Here is a 14,383-nt window from a genome sequence, read left to right as displayed (position 1 = left end):
CATAGAATCCCTCTATTGTTATTTTTGTGGCTTTATATTTTTATTGTTAGGTCGGCTAGATTATATTGTGACTCCTTAGACTCCTATATATAGAAAGCAGGTTTTGTCATTTGAATCATCCAAGAATTGTTCATTTATGTAATGTAAAGGAGGTTGCCCCCTCGAAGAGGCTGAATTCTAAGGTGTTGATCTATATTTTCTATCTTTTCTTGAGTTGGTTTCATAACATAAGAATTTACTAATTAAAGAGAAATCACTTAATAACTTTGCCCTAGATTTCACAACAACAGATGTGTCATGTATATTGATTATACTTATTAGCTGACTATGTCATTCTATTCAAAGGAATAAAATTCCATGCAGTGTTAGAAAATATTGGCAAAGAAAATAATATTGTCATAGCATAATTTTTCTTCATTGAAAATAATAATAATAATAATAATAATAGTATAAATTTACTTAAAAATATAATAAAATTTCAAATACTAAATTAAATCAATTCAATTTATAATATTTTAATTTTTTTAATAAAAAAAAAATCAATTTTTCTTTTTTTAAACAAAAGAATTTTGAAAAAAATCATAATATATCTATCACATTAAAATAAATATTAAGAATGCCAAGCCTTAGTAGTATAATTGGTTGAGGATGGGCCTTGTTAGCAAGGCGACCCAGGATCAAACCTCACAGGGGGCGGTTGTGCCATGTGCTAGGATGAGGAGACGTGCTAAAAAATCCAGTCAGCTTAGGACTGGTGTAGCCCAGGCCGGGTGCGATCCTAGGGTGACTTTGATGGATTAGATGCTCTTGGGTCACGACTCCTCAAGCCATAGGTCAATCTTGGAGGATCACATAACCTCTGACAAACTAAAAAGAAAATAAATTTTTTTATCGAGAATAATAATTATATTATTAAACTTAATAAACATATAATTAGAAATAAAAATATTTGTATACATAAAAATTGAAATATATACAAAATATAAATAATAGTCGTCTATTAAGATCTATTTTATTACATAAATTAAAATAAACATTCACATTTTTAACCATTATATTTTAGAACTTCAAATATATAAAACTAGCATAGATTTATCTTAACTCTTTACTTATCAATTGTGTATATGAATCAAATCTCTCGAGTAAAGCTTTACTCAAGCTTTGCATCCTGACAAATTGGCCCCTCTCGACATTTGATAGATCCAAAGTTAAGATGGATTTATATTGGTTAGTAGAATTCAACCCAGAATCACTCATAACAATATCACAAGAGTGAAAAAAAATCAATAACACTATATTGAATTTCAAAAAACTAGGAACGAACTCTCTACTTCCTAAATGCTTTGTCAAGGAAGCTATAGAATTGTATTTCCTCTCTTGTAAAATCAGACTCTCTACTTCCTAAATACTTTATCAATGAATCTACAAAGTTCTATTTCTTCTCTTGTAAGAAATACTTTGTCAATGAATCTATTGTAAGAGTATTCTACTACTCACAACTATGTGTAATAATGCATAGAAGATCTCCATTATATAACAATGGAGGAGACCCTCTCTCAGTTAAAATTAAATATGACAGTTTGGAAGATACAAATCCCTATGTGAGCCTATAACTCACTATAGCTTTCTCCTAGGGAAAGGAAACATTAGAAAATACTAACTCTAACACCCCCCCTTAAGTGAAACATTGGGAGTAAAAAAAAGGGGGGCAGTCCTCACAAGAAGGATTGATAAGATACCCAAGTACAAACTTTCATAAGTGGAGAAAAGGGTAAAAATCTGTAGAAAAGAACTCCTCCAAAAATGAGAAAGATTTCACCACTCAAATAAACATTGAGTTAAAACTGTAGATCCCAAAACAATCCACATAATGGAAAGTATAGAGGCCCACTCTAATTGAGAAATGTGAAAAGCTAAAATTCCAAAAATATGAAGATGAGAGCCATGAAATCTTAAAGAGGTTGTTTCATCTTTGAAGTATAAATGTTGCAGATACACAAGGGAAGAAGACTGTCAAATTCCTCAAAAATGCTTCAAAGAAAATATGCAGTGGTAGAGAACCAAGACAAAGACTTCAAACAGAAGCAACACCATCAACCAATAAACAAACAATAAGATCTGTAAATATGGAAAACTCATCTCAAGCTTTTAAAAAATGTTCATGGCACAACAAGTTGGAAAATGTGTTTCCAATAGCCACATAAACAAAAATGCTACAAAATAAGACATATGGGAACAACAACAACTCCTTTCACCACACCCAAAAAACACATATTTCGTTAAATTTGGAAGTAAATAGTGGATCTAGAATTTCAAAATAATAAAAAATCTCAATTCTAGTGATGTCCTTGTAATAAAATATATCCAATTTTAATGAAATATGTGTTAAAAGATTAATTCACCTAGATTTGTAGGACTAGCTAACATGAAAAAGTTTCATAACCACCAACCATAAGGACACAAAATACATCAACCAAATAGATATATAGCCATTCTCCAATATACATCATTTTCATAGGAAAAAATCCCTAAGACCTTAAAAATTTTGGAATTAATATCTTCCCATTTTTAATTTTAATCATAAAATCCTACCTTTCAAAACAGAAAAAATTCCTTGCTCAAAGTTGAGTAGGAAAACATTTCCATGAAAAACCATATCTGTGAACACGACCATATATGTGATGCCTTCAAAACTCTCGAACATTGTGGTAAAAGAAACAAGGAAAAGACTGGATCATGTCGACGTTGCTCATTTTAGCTCATAGATATGTCCAACAGAACTATCAAATAGAATTTTGAACTATAAGTGTATTCCTAAACCCTAGCCCCAAAGCCAATCCCAAATAGAATATCATGCTTAAAGGCCAAGGTTCACCATGCTTCACTGCGCTCTTGTAAAAATTTTCCAGTGGTTAATAACAACTACACAATTAGAAAAATCAAATAATCTTAAAATAAAAATTCCAAAACAATAAAAGAAAATTAGTAAACCTTTCAAGTGGTGAACAACAAATGTACAATTAGAAAAATCAAATATTCTAATTTTTTTTGCCAAAATAACGAAGGAAGACTTGTCTGATGAATCTCGGAACATCCAGAAGTCAGCTTGAAGAAAAATCGATTCAGAATTTAAAACCTCAGAGTTTTATCCATCCTCAAGAGATGTTAGCGGGAGGATAGAAGGCATTCATTGAAGGGAAGAAATTTGGATTTTAGGATACAATATTGTGATGGCTAGCAAAATATTTGGTGATCTTCTTCCCGTTGTGGGGCCTATAACATCCAGTAATTTATGATCCTCTGCAATCTTGATGAAAGCCACCTTTGGTGGCTGGGATTCATCAAGCGAGCTCGATATACTTTAAATTTGTGTTGACGGTGCTGGACCCGCCAACATGTCAGGGGATCTCCCCAGTAAGAAGTATCAACTAGACCTCAGACCATTTGGTGTAGGAGTCCCAGTAGTGGGTAGTATGGTATTGCCTTGACCGCAGTTGCGTGTAGAGGTAAGTAAGATGTCCTTGTTGGTAGGAAGGGTGTGACCTTCGCAGCAAGTCAAGGAAAGTGCATGAAAGGCTCTAACACACAGAACGAGGGATGAGTAAGCCCCTTGGAAACCTATAATAGCACGCAGCTTAAAACGGAAAACAGGAGCAGGAAGACATGACAATATGGAAAGCAGGATAGCCGATGATCCAAAGTGATGGGTTATACCAACAATACATTTTGATAAGATTCATACAAACATATACATAATATTCCATACATACATGCATAAATAACAACTACATATATCATTAGAGTAACCAGGATAGCTGAAATACAATAAAAAACACATGCATGAAACATGTTGGCTCTGTTATATTAAGAAAGTGAAAGATCAAATCATACATACAAACATGACAACCACTAGTCCAAATAGCGGACCATTATAGCCACTGCCACCTGCTCCTCCAAAGAGATGTACTAGCTCTGACTGTGGAGAAGCCAAGGCTTGTTACAATACACTCCAAGATTTCTATAAGTTACCCCTATAGGAATATTGGATCCCAAAAGTTTGTACAATGAGTTATGAGGTTCTATAAATAGCAAAGGGTGGGGTGACCCTTGACTTTCCCCTTTGTGACTCTTCACCTACCCTCATGACTCTTCAACTACTACATGACTATTATATTCTACAATTGACAATTGGTCTTTCAGTTTTACAACATGTTACATTACAATATGCACATGTACCCATGTGAGATAAAAATAGGCTTGAGTAAGCCATGCAAGACATCACTACGACTCAGATACTTATGGGAAGACCAACTCTTCGACATCCTCGTGATGATCGACGATGGAAAACTAATACCATGCTTGGTAGTCTATGATGGTGTCCACGTACTCTATGGTAACATCCTTCTAAAAGTGAACTCTTACCTTCATTGAATCTGGGTAGACTGATTTAGCACCTCTGTCCAACTTGTTTGATATCATGCACATCATGGTCTTGATTCCAGTGAGACCAGCAACATATTGATGCATAGTATCTACGTTGATCTTCAAGTTTCCATTGGTGGTTATGTACATCAACTAATCAAAGTACATGTCCAGCATCAGTCGGACTTGGTTCTTTGTCTTCGCCTTGGTGAGTGTGACGATGGATGGGATTGCGTGTGTGCTCACAATGACATCCATACTCTTGAACACCCGTGCATGTGAAGCCAACAAACTGGTGATGAGCTATGAGATTTCCTTATAGTTCTGGATCTAACTCTGGATGCATTCCTTCAACTCTATCGCCTTTGGCTTCATCATCTTTGGGAAGTACAATGCGGCTCCCTTGTACCTCATTGCCAACATTTGCATGTTATCAACTATAGTGTGCAATTTCGACAAGATGCGTGCTCTCCTAGCACAACACCGCTGCCAACCGTTAAGATGGACAACTGACTTACGCACGTTGATGAATCTGAAGTATAACTTTCACATGACTATCTTGAGAGACAATACTTCTTCAAGTATTTCTCTCCTCAACTGTTGGGCATGGAATCCCCCCAAGACATGTTTTTGAGCTTAAAGCCCAAGTTTTGAACAAATCTTTTTGTAAAATCTCTGCGAATTATGGGCGCGGAGCGTGAAATTATGATAGAGTCACAGGGTTGTCTTCCCTAGTTTTGTAATGTAATGTCGGCTTAATAAGACCTACCCATGGTCTGCAGACCATGGGATTATATAAATACAGTGAGGCTCTCAGTATAGAGGGAGGAAGAGGATAATAATAATAGGATAGCATGAGAAGTCTAAGTGATTGAAAAAAAGTGTAAAGTGTGTCTTTGGGTCGTAGAGTAGGGGAAGGCTCTGCAGTTGAGTGAGAAGAGGCCTAGTAGTCCATAGCTGAGTGCAAGGACCCTTGCAGCTGAGTGTGTAGGGCAGGTCGAGTTTGTAACCGTTGAAAGAATCAATAAATAGAAGTTTACCATATTTATGTGCATCTTTTCCTGTTTTAATATATGATGGGTATAATTTGCAAGTATACTATTTATTTGATGCATGTTTTGTATTACTAGTTATAACATAAGACATCCAAGTACACGAAGGTAATTAACTAGTATAGGAAGATAAGTAAGATCTTGGGCAATACCGCAGAACGCGGCTTTAGCAGTGCAAAAGTTCCACAACCCCTGGTTAGGGCTGCGCAAAGGCAATATATCAGGGCATGAGGAATAGGGAAGTGCACGAAGTGACCTGTGCGCAGGGACAAATAGTGGACCATTCGGACCTCTTAGACATCTCAAGGGTGCGGAAACCTAGTTCTACCACCCTCCCATACTACTTCAGGGGAGACCTCAGTCCACGGACTGTTGCCAAAAGGGCTAGTAGTACAGGGATTTGTTTGGATAATTAACTCCAAACATGGGTCAGGCCCCAACAAGCCAACAAATGGTTCCATTGCCAGGATTGGGATTTGCATACAGATGTCTAATGTCGTATCACTGGAATCTGATAAAGAAAGGAATTGAATATTGGTTGGACAGGAAGATTCATGAATTCGCAGCACAGGAAATCATGAATTCACAACTATCAAAGGAAGAGTGGTTAGGCTGCTACTTATATACAGAGATCTACAAAATTTTCTTCATGTCCTTCCCCACTGAGTTATACGAGTGATAGCAAAGCTAGCAGATAGCCAAGGAAGGTGTAAACTTGATAGACCTATTGTGTGGACTCCAGAATTGGTGTGCAGATTGGAAGTATTGGAAGATAAGATCGCATGCAATGTTGATCACTGGCTTGATCAAATCATAGGAGGATTCGTCACCGAATTCGTGGTAGATACTTAAGTCAGTTATAGCGAGGTAGAGTGACACTTCCTCAAGGGACCGTGAAGTAAGTACATAAAATATTTGAACACTTGGATTAAAATTATACTATGTGAAAAATGGGTTATGTGAATAAATTGATGTTTGGGGCTACGCGGAGTGGGAGAATCTACAGAAACGAAAGTAGCACAAAATGAGAAACTAGCCCCTTCATTTCACCTCCATGAGGGGGCAAGGAAGAGCTTGCAAAGGTCTCGCCAAGAAGTGTGATCAATCTGATAAGGTAGAGAATTCCATGCATACCACCCCCACCCACACCACCACTAGTTTCATTGTCTTCACCCCCGTCCTCAACCACACACCCTCAACCACCACCGTGAGGTAGTATGGCAAGTGCGATAAAGCTACTAGTGTTCAAGGGAGTAGGGAATGAAGATCTGCACCAATTTTGGTTCATGATAAAAGCTGTATGGGAATCACAAGGAGTCATGGATGACAATATAAAGAAGGCAACATTGGTCAGCGCTCTACAGGATCGCACGCTGACCTGGTACATTAAGCATTCCAATGGAAATCCAAATGCGGGGATCACAGATATCCAAGCTGCGCTAAAGAAAGAATTCAGTAGGCCAAAGTTGGAGGCAAAGTTGATCATTGGGGTCAAGGAAATCAAAATGCTACTAGGCAAGACCTCGTGGGAGTTGGATGAAAGATTGAAGTGCACAATTCGCGAAGCAAACATGACATTAACAAATGGGCAACACCATGAATGGTTTGTAGCATCATTAACACCACATCTACGGAACGTGCTATCGCAACAGAGGCTAATCACTTGGTCCGAGGCCTTGGAGGTCGCAATGAGACTGCATGAGACCTTGATACAAGATCCTAACCTGGGAGTTCAGCAGATTCACGTTCATTTGAAAAACTTATGCCTTGAGATGCAGAGTTTGAAACAAGATAGGACAACCTGCCCAGAGATGCGCGATGAGGTATGGTCCATAAAATGAAAGGGTTAGGGGCATGATGAGGACCACCATCTGGTGTTCGCGAATTACCTTGCAGGAGGAGGGAAAATACCACTAAGACCGAAGGCACAAGTAGGACCAAGCACAACACCTACATTATGGTGCGTGATTTTTCAGATAGGAGGAAATCATGCTACAGATAACTATCATCTATTACAGAAGTATACGCAGAATTCACAGCAGTTGTTCTGTAATTTCTGTAGGGCATTAGGACATGATGAGCAAACCTGTAGAAGTTATGAGTTGATGATGGATTGAACTCCTACCTACAGAGTTCAGGCCAAAACACGGCCTCTCGATAAAAAAAAAGGAATGGTGCACACCGGGTTTCAGGGGCATGGACAAGGCCAAGGTGGAGGGGGACTAGGAAGAGGTCGCGGACAGTTGATATGTTACAATTGCGAAGGGCCAGGGCATTATGCATGCGATTGTATGAATCCAACATGACCATCATGCTTGTTTTGTACGTTGTTTAATCATTAGACGGAGGATTGTCCCACACTGACAGCGAGGGTGCGCAATAAATGAGCACTCCAACCTCCCTCATCTCAGAACCTACAAATGATGAGGTTTGAGCTGCGCGAACAAGACCCTAATGTAAATATTGTGCTCGGAGTGGAATTATGACAGGGGATAACAAACGCAAGCAACCTGAAGAAAGTACCTGGGTTCGCAAGGCTCCAACAAAGGAACCACAATTTGATTTGGAGTGCGCTAAGGAGACCTTCATGGAAGTTAAGAGGAGCTTCGCTGATGCCTCCACTTCAGGAAGTAAAGACAGGCTGGAGCAGGAAATGGACCCATCGATGCTCACTACATTCTTGGAGACATGCATGAAGCTGCTGTGCGATAGAAGGGCTATAAAGGGACTACAAGAACTCATAACTAGATGCGCTAGGACCGCGCCAGGAGAATCGCGCGTAGTCCAGAAGCTCGGGAAGCACATGACACGAATAGGAAGGGAGATGAGATTGACAGTGCAAATTGGGAAATATGAAATGGACCAAGTGATTCTAGATCTAGGGTCGAACGTGAATGTCCTACCAAAGCAAACAAGGGAGCGCATGGGCAAGCTTGCGTTGCAATGGTCTCCTACCCAACTGCAAATGGTGAACTAGCAAAAGATCCTAACTATGGGGAGATTACAGGGAATCAGAGTAGATATCGAAGGAGCAAGCACACTAGAAGATTTCGAAGTGATAGAGATTGTTGATGACATTAATCCCTACCCCGTGCTATTGGGAATAGATTGGGCCACTAACATGAGTGGAGTGATAAATCTAAAGAAGAGCAAGATGATATTTGAGAAAAAGTCTCTGTGCATAGTGGTACCTTTAGACCCTCCAGAAGGATCGTGCTACACAGAATCAATGTGTGACTACGACAGCGATGACGATCTGGACTGCATCTACAAGATAACCACGTGGGAGCAAGGCTGGGTAAATCCAACCGTGGATGGCCGAATCTCATGGGAGTGTGAAAGCTCCTGCACCTCATATTCTGACAGGGAACTAGAATGATGGGAGAACCGGTTACACAAGGTAACCATGCTCAACTGTAACACGATGACGAGGTCACTGTGTTGTGTAGTAACAAAGGTAAAAGATCTACCTACGTATGATAGGTTAAGCGAGGTGGATGACTTCCTGAACAAATTTGAAAGAGAAGTGTCGGAATAGCAGCACTTCGATGCTCTGAAATGGGTACTGTGCACTACGCTAGCAAGATGGTGGGGTACGCACCAAAGAATTTTTGAGGACTGGCGCGAATGTAGAAGGATGATGTGCATGCGGTTTGGGAAGCCTCAGATGCAGTTAAAAGACAATTATGATGAACGGGATGATCCACGTGTACACCTCACAAAATGGACAAAGGTCTATGGGGAAGAGCCACAACCTGAGTGGGTGCACCTGTTCTATCATACCCTGGATTTCATACTCATGAATTGGTATATAGAGACAGAGCTCTGCCATGGCACGAACGAATGGGATATCTTGCACGAGGGATTTATGTTAACCTTCACATTTCAGGATCGTTGGTGGGATACTGTTGATGATACACTACAAGTAGTAAAAGTAGTTATCTTTAAAATACCCCAAGAGCCAATGGAAGTACATTACGGCGACCCAGCTGAGCTGCACGTTGAAGTGTTACAACATAAATATTGAAGAAGACTACAAAGATTCGAAAAAATTTAACATTCTAGAAACTAAAGGTTATCACATGGTTCAAGGGCCATTGATTGAAGAACCTAACATAACCACGCCGACAAAGACAAAGCAGGTAAACATTGGTATGAAGGTCGAACCGAAGTATGAAATGCTTAACAACTACTAGGATGACCCCACGATGGATAGGGTCGCTGAGTTTCTTCGCGAGTACCAAGACTTATTCCCGACCAAGATCACAGACTTAAAGGGAATTGTTGTCAATTTAGGGATGATGAAGATCACCCTAAAACCTAGTGTGATGCTGGTTAAGCAGAGGCCTTACCGCTTGAATCCGAAATACAAGGAAAAGGTCCACGTAGAACTAGACAAAATGCTCGCAGTTGGAATCATTGGGCTAGTGGAAGAATCTGACTGGGTAAGCCCTATGGTAGTGTAGGAGAAGAAGCAAAAGGGTGAGATAAGAATATGCATGGACCTCAGGAAATTAAATGATGCCTATGTGCAAGACCCATTCCCAACTCCGTTCACAGATGAAGTATTAGAAAATTTCGGTGAGCAAGAAGCATATTCTTTTACTGATTGTTTCTCAGGCCAGATCAAAATTGCACCAAAAGATAGGAGCAAGACCACCTTTGTGACGGAGTGGGGCTTCTTTCAATACATCATTATGCCTTTTGTATTAAAGAGAGAGTTGGCCATCGTTTCACACATAGTTGTTGCAACATTCAAAGAATATATACACAAATTCCTGGACATCTATCTGGATGATTGGAATATATTTGGATTGGTTAAAAACCATGTAGAAAGCTTACACTTGATGCTGAATACTTTTTGATGACACCAGATTGCATTGAACCTCAAAAAGTGTACGTTCCTCATTCCCTTTGGGAACCTATTGGGAAATGTGGTCTGCAAATAGGGACTAATGATAGACCCTGCGAAGATTGCAGTAATTCTGAATTTGGAAGCAACGAAAACTATTAAACAGTTGCGTGCTACACTAGGACATATGGGGTGCTATAGGGAGTTCATCAAAAGCTATGCCCAGATCACCGTGCCAGTGGAGAAGCTGTTGAAAAAGGATGTCACGTTCTACTGGAAGGATGATTGCATGAAAAGCCTCGATGTACTAAGAGATAAATTGGCCTCCGCTCCAATCCTGGTCTTCCCAAAATGGGATGTGGAGTTACATGTCCATGTTGATGCGTCATGTATAGCACTAGGAGTAGTGCTAACACAAGAGGGTGGAGAGGGCTTGGATCACCCTATCACATTCACGAGTCACAGGTTGTCTAAAGTAGAAAATAACTATTCCATAACCGAACGCAAGGGGTTGGCTATGGTGTACATGCTACAAAAATACCAATACTATTTGCTAGGGGGACATTTCAAGATGTATATAGACTATTCTGCACTAAAATACTTGGCCAGCAAGCCTGTGTTGTGGGGGCACATATGTAGGTGGCTCTTATTGTTCCAAGAATATGACTTCGAGGTCATGGTGAAGCCTGGACGCCTGAACGCGAGACTGGATCACTTGTTGCGTATTGAGACGGGACAGAAACCTTCTAGTTTGGAGGAAGGATTACTTGATGTGCAACTCTTTTGTGTGCGCATAGAGGACAAACACTTTGAAGATATAATCCACTTTTGGGCAACGAGAACTACACCGAAGGAATACTCCATCCAGCAGAAGAAGGAATTGGTGGTGTACGCGGCTGATTTTTCTGTCATTACGGGGCACCTATAGAAAATGGGCAATGATGAGATACTGCGAAGGTATGTACTTGAATTTGAACAAAATCAGATCCTCGCAGAAGCGCATGGGGGAACTACAGGAGGACACTATGTAGGACAAGCGATCGCACAAAAGATTCTTTGCGTAGGGTTATGGGGGTCAACCCTTCATCAGGATTCAAAAGCACATTGTAAGGCCTGTGATATATGTCAAAGGACAGGTAAACCATCACGGAGGAACGAGATGCCTTTGAATCAACAAATGACGCTGCAGCCCTTCGAAAAGTGGGAAATCCACTTTGTAGGACCTATCAAAGCTCAGGTAAAAACGGGCGCGTGATACATTATCACTGCGACAGAGTACCTGACTCGTTGGGTGGAAGCATAGCTAGTAAAATACTGTATGACTGCCACGACTGCGAAGTTTTTGTTTGAACACGTGTTGACTCGATTTGGTTGTCCGAAAATCTTAATGAGTGATCGCAATACACATTTCCTTAACGAAACCATCAGCACGCTAATAGAAGAGTTCTAGGTATATCATCAGAAAAGCACACCGTATCACCCACAAGCCAATGGAACAGTAGAAGCATTCAAAAAAATAATTGAGGTTGTGCTAACCAAAGTATGCAACGCACAACGAAGTGATTGGAACCTGTGTGTACCTACAGTAGTACGAGCTGATAGGACAACGTGCATGAAACTGACAGGACAAACACCTTTCTGGTTGGTTTAGACTGTGGTAGTTGTCATGCCAATGGAGTATATTATACCTAGTCTACGCATAACAGTGCTCATAGGTATGATAGACCTTGAAGCCCTGGAAGAAAGGCTCACGCAGTTGGAAGAACTTAAGGAGGAACGGTTCCTGGCTAGCTTTCATCAGCAGGTGCGAAAACGACGTGAGAAGGCCTTGCACGATCGCCATATTAAGTTGCGCACCTTCAAGGTAAATGCTTTAGTGATGCTGTATGACAGTAATTTTGATAAATTCCCGAGAAAGTTGAGAATGCATAGGTTGGGACCATACATTGTTAAATAGCTCATAGATTGAGGTGTGGTATAGCTAGTCAAACTAAATGGAGAGCCTTTCCCAAGGAAACTAAACGACAGACAATTAAAGCCCTACACAGGTGGCCAAACTATTTGACTAGCCAGCAGAAGCACAGTCTTCACTCTCCAAGGATCCAGAAGAAGGCGCAAGACTATAAAAAAATACGAGGGATACAAGCACAGATGCAGAGAATCACTTCCAACATCGCGGTATCGGAACAACGCATGCAGCAGATCCATTAGGCAATAGCTTAGTGTGCTGCCGACCTTGTAGTAGTTCAAGAAAAGATAGAAGGACTTCACGCGAAGATCTCCGCGTCGATAGAGTGACTCGAGGGTGAGTCACGATGTTTGTTTTGGGGGCCTGTTAGGCATGGAATCCACCCAAGACATGTTTTGGGGCTTAAAGCCCATGTTTTGACCAAATTTTTTTGTAAAAGCTCCGTGAATTATGGGCATGGAGCATGAAATTATGATAGAGTCACAGGGTTTTCTGCCCTCATTTTGTAATGTAATGTCGGCTTAATAAGACCTACCCATGGTCCGTGAACCATGGGATTGTATAAATAGATTGAGGCTCTAAGTATAGAGGGAGGAAGAGGAATAATAATAATAGGAGAGCATGAGAAGTCCAAGTGATTGAGAAAAAGTGTAAAGTGTGTCTTTGGGTCGTAGAGCAGGGGAAGGCTCTACAATTGAGTGCACAGAGACCAATTGGTTTGTAGCTGAGTGCGTGGACCCCTGCAGCTGAGTGCGCAGGGTAGGTCGGGTCTATAACCGTTGGAAGAATCAATAAAGAGAAGTTCTACCATATTTATGTGCATCTTTTCCTGTTTTAATATATGATTGGGTATAATTTTCAAGTATATTGTTTATTTGATGCATGTTTTGTATAACTAATTATAACGTAAGACATCCAAGTATGCTAAGGTAATTAACTGGTATAGGAAGATAAGTAATATCTAGGCAATAGCGTAGAACATGGCTCTAGCAGCGCGAAAGTTCCACAACCCCTGGTTAGGGTTGCGCAAAGACAATATATCAGGTCATGAGGAACAGGGAAGTGCGCAAAGTGACTTGCGCGCAAGGACAAACAATGGACTAGTTGAACCTCTCAGACATCTCAAGGGTGCGGAAACCTGGTTCTAACACCCTCCCATACTACTTCAGGTGAGACCTAAGACCGCACTGCATGGAATGTTGCCAAAAGGGCCAGTAGTATAGGGATTTGTTTGGCTAATTAACTCTGAACCTGTGCCAGGCCCCAACAAGCCAACATCAACTCTTATCTGGAGGATGTTGTAACCTTTTCTCCTCCTGGCTTAGCTTCTTGTAACTCCTTAGCCATGCGCTTGTTCTCAGCTATCAAGAATCTAAAACTCGAGCTCGTGGCTTCGGCATATGCTTTGGCAGCATTGACCAACGAGGTTTGATTATATGCACAAATTAGACACTATCACTCATTCTTCAAACTACATAGAAGATACATGGACATCCACAGTGGGCACTCTGCATCACTGCACAACTTTGTGTTGTGACTCATCGAAATATATGTTGTGAATCTCTGCTTCTGGATTGTCTTCAAGGATTTCTATGTCTCCTTGGTTGCTTAAGACTTTCTCTGCTTCAGGATCTGGTGAAGTTAGTCGGGTGACCTCTTGGTCTTGAGGCATGAGTTCAATATCATGATATAACTTAGGTTGCACGATATCCCTGTCCATCTACTCTAAAATCTGTTCAATCTCTTGAGGGAAGTCCTGCTCCAGTGACTGCTCACCCTGACTGCTCTATGCCAGCTGCTCGGATGAGTCTATAACCTATATGGGTGCAATATTATCAATTTGTGCATGTTGCCCCTCTTGTTGTACCTATTCTTGTTGCGCTTCCTTCTCTCTTCTGCGCATCTCCTGTTCTTCCCGAAGTTTTTTCTGCAACTCTTGCAACTCCTTTTCTGTTTCCTCCATCCTTCTTTTCTCCCTCTACCTCTGCACGCTCCTCCTATTGTGATGTATCGTCTTAATCTCAATCTCCAAAGCTACTTTCATCACAAGTGGATTTGCTTTGAACTTGCAACTTCGCTCTGCCTTTA

Source organism: Pinus tabuliformis, chromosome 1_2 (genome assembly GCF_031772625.1).
Source record: "Pinus tabuliformis cultivar Carrire ecotype Pingquan chromosome 1_2, CPIR1, whole genome shotgun sequence".
NCBI lineage: Eukaryota > Viridiplantae > Streptophyta > Pinopsida > Pinales > Pinaceae > Pinus > Pinus tabuliformis.
This window is presented reverse-complemented; position numbering follows the sequence as displayed.